The sequence below is a fragment of the Ambystoma mexicanum genome, chromosome 11 (genome assembly GCF_040938575.1).
Source record: "Ambystoma mexicanum isolate Mex_15411 chromosome 11, UKY_AmexF1_1, whole genome shotgun sequence".
Classification (NCBI taxonomy): Eukaryota; Metazoa; Chordata; class Amphibia; order Caudata; family Ambystomatidae; genus Ambystoma; species Ambystoma mexicanum.
This window is the reverse complement of record NC_090934.1, coordinates 1143185522-1143197993: the sequence shown is the minus strand read 5'-3', so window position 1 is coordinate 1143197993 and position 12472 is coordinate 1143185522.

Genomic DNA, 12472 nt, shown 5'->3' with positions numbered 1-12472 from the left:
TCTCATGCTATCGGAAGGGTATCAGGATTGGATTTGGAAGGAGTTGGATATCCCATCTCATGCTATAGGAAGGGTCTCAGGTTGGAATGGGAAGGAGTTGGATATCACATCTCATGCTATCAGAAGGGTCTCAGGATTGGAATGGGAAGGAGTCGGATATCACATCTCATGCTAAAGGGAGGGTCTCAGGTTTGGTATTAGAAGCATTGAGATATCACATCTCATGTTATAGGAAGAATCTCAGGTTTGGTATTAGAGGCATTGAGATATCACATCTCATGCTATAGGACGGGTCTCAGAATTGGAATGGGAAGGAGTTGGATATCACATCTCAAGCTATAAGAAGGGTCTCAGGATTGGAATGGGAAGGACTTGGATATCACATCTCATGTTATAGGAAGGGTCTCAGGTTTGGTATTAGAAGCATTGAGATATCACATCTCATGCTATAGGAAGGGTCTCAGGATTGGAATGGGAAGGACTTGGATATCACATCTCATGTTATAGGAAGGGTCTCAGGTTTGGTATTAGAAGCATTGAGATATCACATCTCATGCTATAGGAATGGTCTCAGGATTGGAATGGGAAGGAGTTTGATATCACATCTCATGCCATGTATGGGTCTCAGGTTTTGTTGAAGCATTGGGATATCACATCTCATGCTATCGGAAGGGTATCAGGATTGGATTTGGAAGGAGTTGGATATCCCATCTCATGCTATAGGAAGGGTCTCAGGTTGGAATGGGAAGGAGTTGGATATCACATCTCATGCTATCAGAAGGGTCTCAGGATTGGAATGGGAAGGAGTTTGATATCACATCTCATGCCATGTATGGGTCTCAGGTTTTGTTGAAGCATTGGGATATCACATCTCATGCTATCGGAAGGGTATCAGGATTGGATTTGGAAGGAGTTGGATATCCCATCTCATGCTATAGGAAGGGTCTCAGGTTGGAATGGGAAGGAGTTGGATATCACATCTCATGCTATCAGAAGGGTCTCAGGATTGGAATGGGAAGGAGTCGGATATCACATCTCATGCTAAAGGGAGGGTCTCAGGTTTGGTATTAGAAGCATTGAGATATCACATCTCATGTTATAGGAAGAATCTCAGGTTTGGTATTAGAGGCATTGAGATATCACATCTCATGCTATAGGACGGGTCTCAGAATTGGAATGGGAAGGAGTTGGATATCACATCTCAAGCTATAAGAAGGGTCTCAGGATTGGAATGGGAAGGACTTGGATATCACATCTCATGTTATAGGAAGGGTCTCAGGTTTGGTATTAGAAGCATTGAGATATCACATCTCATGCTATAGGAAGGGTCTCAGGATTGGAATGGGAAGGACTTGGATATCACATCTCATGTTATAGGAAGGGTCTCAGGTTTGGTATTAGAAGCATTGAGATATCACATCTCATGCTATAGGAAGGGTCTCAGGATTGGAATGGGAAGGACTTGGATATCACATCTCATGCTATAGGAAGGATCTCAGTATTGGAATGGGAAGGAGTTGGATATCACATCTCAAGCTATAAGAAGGGTCTCAGGATTGGAATGGGAAGGACTTGGATATCACATCTCATGTTATAGGAAGGGTCTCAGGTTTGGTATTAGAAGCATTGAGATATCACATCTCATGCTATAGGAAGGGTCTCAGGATTGGAATGGGAAGGACTTGGATATCACATCTCATGCTATAGGACGGGTCTCAGAATTGGAATGGGAAGGAGTTGGATATCACATCTCAAGCTATAAGAAGGGTCTCAGGATTGGAATGGGAAGGACTTGGATATCACATCTCATGTTATAGGAAGGGTCTCAGGTTTGGTATTAGAAGCATTGAGATATCACATCTCATGCTATAGGAAGGGTCTCAGGATTGGAATGGGAAGGACTTGGATATCACATCTCATGCTATAGGAAGGGTCTCAGGATTGGAATGGGAAGGACTTGGATATCACATCTCATGATAAAGGAAGGGTCTAAGGTTTGGAAGGGGAAGGATTTGGATATCACATCTCATGATATAGGACCGGTCTCAGGTTTGGTATTAGAAGCATTGAGATATCAAGTCTCATTGTATAGGACGGGTCTCAGAATTGGAATGGGAAGGAGTTGGATATCACATCTCAAGCTATAGGAAGGGTCTCAGGATTGGAATGGGAAGGAGTTTGATATGACATCTAATGCCATGTATGGGTCTCAGGTTTTGTAGAAGCATTGAGATATCACATCTCATGCTATCGGAAGGGTATCAGGATTGGATTTGGAAGGAGTTGGATATCCCATCTCATGCTATAGGAAGGGTCTCAGGTTGGAATGGGAAGGAGTTGGATATCACATCTCATGTTATAGGAAGGGTCTCAGGATTGGAATGGGAAGGACTTGGATATCACATCTCATGCTATAGGAAGGCTCTCAGGTTTGGAAGGGGAAGGAGTTGGATATCACATCTCATGTTATAGGAAGGATCTCAGGTTTGGTATTAGAAGCATTGAGATATCACATCTCAAGCTATCGGAAGGATCTCAGGTTTGGTATTAGAGGCATTGAGATATCACATCTCCTGCTATCAGAAGGGTCTCAGGATTGGAATGGGAAGGAGTCGGATATCATATCTCATGCTAAAGGAGGGTCTCAGGTTTGGAAGTGGAAGGATTTGGATATCACATCTCATGTTATAGGAAGGATCTCAGGTTTGGTATTAGAAGCATTGAGATATCACATCTCATGCTATAGGAAGGGTCTCAGGATTGGAATGGGAAGGAGTTGGATATCACATCTCAAGCTATAGGAAGGGTCTCAGGATTGGAATGGGAAGTAGTTGGATATCACATCTCAAGCTATAGGAAGGGTCTCAGGATTGGAATGGGAAGGAGTTGGATATCACATCTCATGCTATAGGAAGGGTCTCAGGTTTGGTATAAGCATTGAGATATCCCATCTCATGCTATAGGAAGGGTCTCAGGTTTGGTATAAGCATTGAGATATCACATCCCATGCTATAGGAAGTGTCTCAGGATTGGAATGGGAAGGACTTGGATATCACATCTCATGCTATAGGCAGGGTCTCAGGTTTGGAAGGGGAAGGATTTGGATATCACATCTCTTATTATAGGAAGGATCACAGGTTTGGTATTAGAAGCATTGAGATATCACATCTCATGCTATCGGAAGGGTCTCAGGATTGGAATGGGAAGGAGTTGGATATCACATCTCATGCTATAGGAAGGGGCTCAGGTTTGGAACGGGAAGGAGTTGGATATCACATCTCATGTTATAGGAAGAGTCTCAGGTTTGGTATAAGCATTGAGATATCACATCTCTGCTATCGGAGGTGTCTCAGGATTGGGATGGGAAGGAATTGGATATCACATCTCATGCTATAGGAAGGGTCTCAGGTTTGGAACGGGAAGGAGTTGGATATCCCATCTCATGTTATAGGACGGGTCTCAGGTTTGATATTAGAAGCATTGAGATATCACATCGCATGCTGTAGGAAGGGTCTCAGGTTTGGAATGGGAAGGATTTGGATATCACATTTCATGTCATAGGAAGGATCTCAGGTTTGGTATTAGAAGCATTGATATATCACATCTCATGCTATAGGAATGGTCTCAGGATTGGAATGGGTAGGAGTTGGATATTACATTCTTGCTATAGGAAGGGTCTCATGTTTGAAATGGGAAGGACTTGGATATCACATATGCTATAGGAAGTGTCTCAGGTTTGGAACGGGAATGAGTTGGATATCACATCTCATGTTATAGGAAGGGTCTCAGGTTTGGTATAAGCATTGAGATATCACATCTCTGCTATCGGACGTGGCTCAGGATTGGAATGGGAAGGATTTGGATATCACATCTCATGCTATAGGAAGGGTCTCAGGTTTGGGATACGCATGGAGATACTTCTCATGCTATAGGAAGGGTCTCAGGATTGGAATGGGAAGGAGTTGGATATTACATCTCATGCTATAGGAAGGGTCTCAGGTTTGGTATAAGCATGGAGATATCACTTCTCATGCTATAGGAAGGGTCTCAGGATTGGAATGGGAAGGAGTTGGATATCACATCTCATGTTATAGGAAGGGTCTCAGGTTTGGTATTAGAAGCATTGAGACATCACATCTCATGCTATGGGAAGGGTCTCAGGATTGGAATGGGAAGGAGTTGGATATCACATCTCATGCTATAGGAAGGGTCTCAGGTTTGGTATAAGCATTGAGATATCACATCTCATGCTATAGGAAGGGTCTCAGGATTGGAATGGGAAGGAGTTTTATATGACATCTCAGGCCATAGCAAGGGTCTCAGGTTTGGTATTAGAAGCATTGAGATATCACAAATCATGCTATAGGAAGGGTCTCAGGATTGGAATGGGAAGGACTTGGATGTCAGATCTCATGCTATAGGGAGGGTCTCAAGTTTGATATTAGAAGCATTGAGATAACAAATCTCATGATATCGGAAGGGTGTCAGGATTGGAATGGGAAGGAGTTGGAAATTACATCTCATGATAAAGGAAGGGTCTAAGGTTTGGAAGGGGAAGGATTTGGATATCACATCTCATGTTATAGGACGGGTCTCAGGTTTGGTATTAGAAGCATTGAGATATCAAGTCTCATGGTATAGGAAGGGTCTCAGAATTGGAATGGGAAGGAGTTGGATATTGCATCTCAAGCTATAGGAAGGGTCTCAGGATTGGAATGGGAAGGAGTTTGATATCACATCTCATGCCATAGTATGGGTCTCAGGTTTGGTATAAGCATTGAGATATCACATCTCTGCTATCGGAAGGGTCTCAGGATTGGAATGGGAAGGAGTTGGATATCCCATCTCATGTTATAGGAAGGGTCTCAGGTTTGGTATTAGAAGCATTGAGATATCACATCTCATGCTATAGGAAGGGTCTCAGGATTGGAATGGGAAGGACTTGGATGTCAGATCTCATGCTATAGGGAGGGTCTCAAGTTTGATATTAGAAGCATTGAGATAACAAATCTCATGATATCGGAAGGGTGTCAGGATTGGAATGGGTAGGAGTTGGAAATTACATCTCATGATAAAGGAAGGGTCTAAGGTTTGGAAGGGGAAGGATTTGGATATCACATCTCATGTTATAGGACGGGTCTCAGGTTTGGTATTAGAAGCATTGAGATATCAAGTCTCATGGTATAGGAAGGGTCTCAGAATTGGAATGGGAAGGAGTTGGATATCGCATCTCAAGCTATAGGAAGGGTCTCAGGATTGGAATGGGAAGGAGTTTGATATCACATCTCATGCCATAGTATGGGTCTCAGGTTTGGTAGAAGCATTGGGATATCACATCTCATGCTATCGGAAGGGTATCAGGATTGGATTTGGAAGGAGTTGGATATCCCATCTCATGCTATAGGAAGGGTCTCAGGTTGGAATGGGAAGGAGTTGGATATCACATCTCATGTTATAGGAAGGGTCTCTGGATTGGAATGGGAAGGAGTTGAATATCCCATCTCATGTTATAGGACGGGTCTCTGGTTTGGTATAAGCATTGAGATATCACATCTCATGCTATAGGAAGGGTCTCAGGATTGGAATGGGAAGGATTTGGATATCACATCTCATTCCTATAGGAAGGGTCTCAGGTTTGGTATACGCATGGAGATATCACTTCTCATGCTATAGGAAGGGTCTAGGATTGGAATGGGAAGGAGTTGGATATCACATCTCATGCTATAGGAAGGGTCTCGGGTTTGGTATAAGCATGGAGATATCACTTCTCATGCTATAGGAAGGGTCTCAGGATTGGAATGGGAAGGAGTTGGATATCACATCTCATGTTATAGGAAGGATCTCAGGTTTGGTATTAGAAGCATTGAGACATCACATCTCATGCTATGGGAAGGGTCTCAGGATTAGAATGGGAAGGACTTGGATATCCCATCTCATGTTTTAGGAAGGGTCTCGGGTTTGGTATTAGAAGCATTGAGATATCACATCTCATGCTATGGGAAGGGTCTCAGGATTGGAATGGGAAGGACTTGGATGTCAGATCTCATGCTATAGGGAGGGTCTCAAGTTTGATATTAGAAGCATTGAGATAACAAATCTCATGATATCGGAAGGGTGTCAGGATTGGAATGGGAAGGAGTTGGATATCACATCTCAAGCTATAGGAAGGGTCTCAGGATTGGAATGGGAAGGAGTTTGATATCACATCTCATGCCATAGTATGGGTCTCAGGTTTGGTAGAAGCATTGGGATATCACATCTCATGCTATTGGAAGGGTATTAGGATTGGATTTGGAAGGAGTTGGATATCCCATCTCATGCTATAGGAAGGGTCTCAGGTTGGAATGGGAAGGAGTTGAATATCACATCTCATGTTATAGGAAGGGTCTCAGGATTGGAATGGGAAGGACGTGGATATCATATCTCATGCTATAGGAAGGCTCTCAGGTTTGGAAGGGGAAGGAGTTGGATATCACATCTCAAGCTATAGGAAGGGTCTCAGGTTTGGTATAAGCATTGAGATATCACATCTCATGCTATAGGAAGGGTCTCAGGATTGGAATGGGAAGGAGTTGGATATCACATCTCATGTTATAGGAAAGATATCAGGTTTGGTATTAGAAGCATTGAGACATCACATCTCATGTTATAGGAAGGGTCTCAGGATTGGAATGGGAAGAAGTTGGATATCACATCTCATGCTATAGGAAGGGTCTCAGGTTTGGTATAAGCATTGAGATATCACATCTCATGCTATAGGAAGGGTCTCAGGATTGGAATGGGAAGGAGTTGTATATGACATCTCAAGCTATAGGAAGGGTCTCAGGTTTGGTATAAGCATTGAGATATCACATCTCATGCTATAGGAAGGGTCTCAGGATTGGAATGGGAAGGAGTTGGATAGCACATCTCATGTTAGAGGAAGGATCTCAGGTTTGGTATTAGAGGCATTGAGATATCACATCTCATGCTATAGGAAGGTTCTCAGGATTGGAATGGGAAGGAGTTGGATATCACATCTCAAGCTATAGGAAGGGTCTCAGGTTTGGTATAAGCATTGAGATATCACATCTCATGCTATAGGAAGGGTCTCAGGATTGGAATGGGAAGGAGTTGGATATCACATCTCATGTTATAGGAAAGATATCAGGTTTGGTATTAGAAGCATTGAGACATCACATCTCATGTTATAGGAAGGGTCTCAGGATTGGAATGGGAAGAAGTTGGATATCACATCTCATGCTATAGGAAGGGTCTCAGGTTTGGTATAAGCATTGAGATATCACATCTCATGCTATAGGAAGGGTCTCAGGATTGGAATGGGAAGGAGTTGTATATGACATCTCATGCCATAGGAAGGGTCTCAGGTTTGGTATAAGCATTGAGATATCACATCTCATGCTATAGGAAGTGTCTCAGGATTGGAATTGAAAGGAGTTGGATATCCCATCTCATGTTATAGGACGGGTCTCAGGTTTGTTATTAGAATCATTGAGATATCATATTGCATGCTGTAGGAAGGGTCTAAGGATTGGAATGGGAAGGACTTGGATATCACATCTCATGCTATAGGTAGGCTCTCAGGTTTGGAAAGGGACGGAGTTGGATATCACATTTCATGTTAGAGGAAGGATCTCAGGTTTGGTATTAGAGGAATTGAGATATCACATCTCATGCTATAGGAAGGGTCTCAGGATTGGAATGGGAAGGAGTTGGATATCACATCTCATGCTATAGGAAGGGTCTCAGGTTTGGTATAAGCATTGAGATATCACATCCCATGCTATAGGAAGTGTCTCAGGATTGGAATGGGAAGGACTTGGATATCACATCTCATGCTATAGGCAGGGTCTCAGGTTTGGAAAGGGAAGGAGTTGGATATCACATCTCATGTTATAGGAAGAGTCTCAGGTTTGGTATAAGCATTGAGATATCACATCTCTGCTATCGGAAGGGTCTCAGGATTGGAATGGGAAGGAGTTGGATATCACATCTCATGCTATAGGAAGGGTCTCAGGTTTGGAACGGGAAGGAGTTGGATATCACATCTCATGTTATAGGAAGAGTCTCAGGTTTGGTATAAGCATTGAGATATCACATCTCTGCTATCGGAGGTGTCTCAGGATTGGGATGGGAAGGAATTGGATATCACATCTCATGCTATAGGAAGGGTCACAGGTTTGGAGCGGGAAGGAGTTGGATATCCCATCTCATGTTATAGGACGGGTCTCAGGTTTGATATTAGAAGCATTGAGATATCACATCGCATGCTGTAGGAAGGGTCTCAGGTTTGGAATGGGAAGGATTTGGATATCATATCTCATGTTATAGGGCGGGTCCCATGTTTGGTATTAGAAGCATTGAGATATCACATCTCATGCTATAGGAGGAGTCTCAGGATTGGAATGGGAAGGAGTTGGATATCATGTCTCATGTTATAGGAAGGGTCTCAGAATTGGAATGGCAAGGAGTTGGATATCACATCTCATGCTAAAGGAAGGGTCTCAGGTTTGATAGAAGCATTGAGATATCACATCTCATGCTATAGGAAGGAACTCAGGATTGCAATGGGAAGGAGTTGGATATCACATCTCATGCCATAGGATGGGTCATCAGGTTTGGTATAAGCATTGAGATATCACATCTCTGCTATCGGAAGGGTCTCAGGATAGGAATGGGAAGGAGTTTGATATCACATCTCATGTTATAGGAAGGATCTCGGGTTTGGTATTAGAAGCATTGAGATATCACATCTCATGCTATAGGAAGGGTCTCAGGATTGGAATCGGAAGGAGTTGTATATGACATCTCATGCCATAGGAAGGGTATCAGGTTTGGTATAAGCATTGAGATATCACATCTCTGCTATCGGAAGGGTCTCAGGATTGGAATGGGAAGGAGTTGGATATCCCATCTCGTTATAGGAAGGGTCTCAGGTTTGGTATTAGAAGCATTGAGATATCACATCTCATGCTATAGGAAGGGTCTAAGGTTTGGAAAGGGGAGGGATTTGGGTATCACATCTCATGTTATAGGACCGGTCTCAGGTTTGGTATTAGAAGCATTTAGATATCAAATCTCATGGTATAGGTCGGGTCTCAGAATTGGAATGGGAAGGAGTTGGATATCACATCTCAAGCTATAGAAAGGGTCTCAGGATTGGAATGGGAAGGAGTTTGACATCACATCTCATGCCATGGTATGGGTCTCAGGTTTTGTAGAAGCATTGGGATATCACATCACATGCTATAGGCAGGGTCTCAGGGTTGGAAGGGGAAGGAGTTGGATATCACATTTCATGTTAGAGGTAGGATCTCAGGTTTGGTATTAGAGGCATTGAGATATCACATCTCATGCCATCAGAAGGGTCTCAGGATTGGAATGGGAAGGACTTGGATATCACATCTCATTCTATAGGAAGGCTCTCAGGGTTGGAAGGGGAAGGAGTTGGATATCACATTTCATGTTAGAGGTAGGATCTCAGGTTTGGTATTAGAGGCATTGAGATATCACATCTCATGCCATCAGAAGGGTCTCAGGATTGGAATGGGAAGGAGTTGGATATCACATCTCATGCTATAGGAAGGGTCTCAGGTTTGGTATAAGCATTGAGATATCACATCCCATGCTATAGGAAGTGTCTCAGGATTGGAATGGGAAGGAGTTGGATATCACATCTCATGCTATAGGAAGGGTCTCGGGTTTGGTATAAGCATGGAGATATCACTTCTCATGCTATAGGAAGGGTCTCAGGATTGGAATGGGAAGGAGTTGGATATCACATCTCATGTTATAGGAAGGATCTCAGGTTTGGTATTAGAAGCATTGAGACATCACATCTCATGCTATGGGAAGGGTCTCAGGATTAGAATGGGAAGGACTTGGATATCCCATCTCATGTTATAGGAAGGGTCTCAGGTTTGGTATTAGAAGCATTGAGATATCACATCTCATGCTATGGGAAGGGTCTCAGGATTGGAATGGGAAGGACTTGGATGTCAGATCTCATGCTATAGGGAGGGTCTCAAGTTTGATATTAGAAGCATTGAGATAACAAATCTCATGATATCGGAAGGGTGTCAGGATTGGAATGGGAAGGAGTTGGATATCACATCTCATGATAAAGGAAGGGTCTAAGGTTTGGAAGGGGAAGGATTTGGATATCACATCTCATGTTATAGGACGGGTCTCAGGTTTGGTATTAGAAGCATTGAGATATCACGTCTCATGGTATAGGAAGGGTCTCAGAATTGGAATGGGAAGGAGTTGGATATCACATCTCAAGCTATAGGAAGGGTCTCAGGATTGGAATGGGAAGGAGTTTGATATCACATCTCATGCCATAGTATGGGTCTCAGGTTTGGTAGAAGCATTGGGATATCACATCTCATGCTATTGGAAGGGTATTAGGATTGGATTTGGAAGGAGTTGGATATCCCATCTCATGCTATAGGAAGGGTCTCAGGTTGGAATGGGAAGGAGTTGAATATCACATCTCATGTTATAGGAAGGGTCTCAGGATTGGAATGGGAAGGACGTGGATATCATATCTCATGCTATAGGAAGGCTCTCAGGTTTGGAAGGGGAAGGAGTTGGATATCACATCTCAAGCTATAGGAAGGGTCTCAGGTTTGGTATAAGCATTGAGATATCACATCTCATGCTATAGGAAGGGTCTCAGGATTGGAATGGGAAGGAGTTGGATATCACATCTCATGTTATAGGAAAGATATCAGGTTTGGTATTAGAAGCATTGAGACATCACATCTCATGTTATAGGAAGGGTCTCAGGATTGGAATGGGAAGAAGTTGGATATCACATCTCATGCTATAGGAAGGGTCTCAGGTTTGGTATAAGCATTGAGATATCACATCTCATGCTATAGGAAGGGTCTCAGGATTGGAATGGGAAGGAGTTGTATATGACATCTCAAGCTATAGGAAGGGTCTCAGGTTTGGTATAAGCATTGAGATATCACATCTCATGCTATAGGAAGGGTCTCAGGATTGGAATGGGAAGGAGTTGGATAGCACATCTCATGTTAGAGGAAGGATCTCAGGTTTGGTATTAGAGGCATTGAGATATCACATCTCATGCTATAGGAAGGTTCTCAGGATTGGAATGGGAAGGAGTTGGATATCACATCTCAAGCTATAGGAAGGGTCTCAGGTTTGGTATAAGCATTGAGATATCACATCTCATGCTATAGGAAGGGTCTCAGGATTGGAATGGGAAGGAGTTGGATATCACATCTCATGTTATAGGAAAGATATCAGGTTTGGTATTAGAAGCATTGAGACATCACATCTCATGTTATAGGAAGGGTCTCAGGATTGGAATGGGAAGAAGTTGGATATCACATCTCATGCTATAGGAAGGGTCTCAGGTTTGGTATAAGCATTGAGATATCACATCTCATGCTATAGGAAGGGTCTCAGGATTGGAATGGGAAGGAGTTGTACATGACATCTCATGCCATAGGAAGGGTCTCAGGTTTGGTATAAGCATTGAGATATCACATCTCATGCTATAGGAAGTGTCTCAGGATTGGAATTGAAAGGAGTTGGATATCCCATCTCATGTTATAGGACGGGTCTCAGGTTTGTTATTAGAATCATTGAGATATCATATTGCATGCTGTAGGAAGGGTCTAAGGATTGGAATGGGAAGGACTTGGATATCACATCTCATGCTATAGGTAGGCTCTCAGGTTTGGAAAGGGACGGAGTTGGATATCACATTTCATGTTAGAGGAAGGATCTCAGGTTTGGTATTAGAGGAATTGAGATATCACATCTCATGCTATAGGAAGGGTCTCAGGATTGGAATGGGAAGGAGTTGGATATCATATCTCATGTTATAGGGCGGGTCCCATGTTTGGTATTAGAAGCATTGAGATATCACATCTCATGCTATAGGAGGAGTCTCAGGATTGGAATGGGAAGGAGTTGGATATCATGTCTCATGTTATAGGAAGGGTCTCAGAATTGGAATGGCAAGGAGTTGGATATCACATCTCATGCTAAAGGAAGGGTCTCAGGTTTGATAGAAGCATTGAGATATCACATCTCATGCTATAGGAAGGAACTCAGGATTGCAATGGGAAGGAGTTGGATATCACATCTCATGCCATAGGATGGGTCATCAGGTTTGGTATAAGCATTGAGATATCACATCTCTGCTATCGGAAGGGTCTCAGGATAGGAATGGGAAGGAGTTTGATATCACATCTCATGTTATAGGAAGGATCTCGGGTTTGGTATTAGAAGCATTGAGATATCACATCTCATGCTATAGGAAGGGTCTCAGGATTGGAATCGGAAGGAGTTGTATATGACATCTCATGCCATAGGAAGGGTATCAGGTTTGGTATAAGCATTGAGATATCACATCTCTGCTATCGGAAGGGTCTCAGGATTGGAATGGGAAGGAGTTGGATATCCCATCTCGTTATAGGAAGGGTCTCAGGTT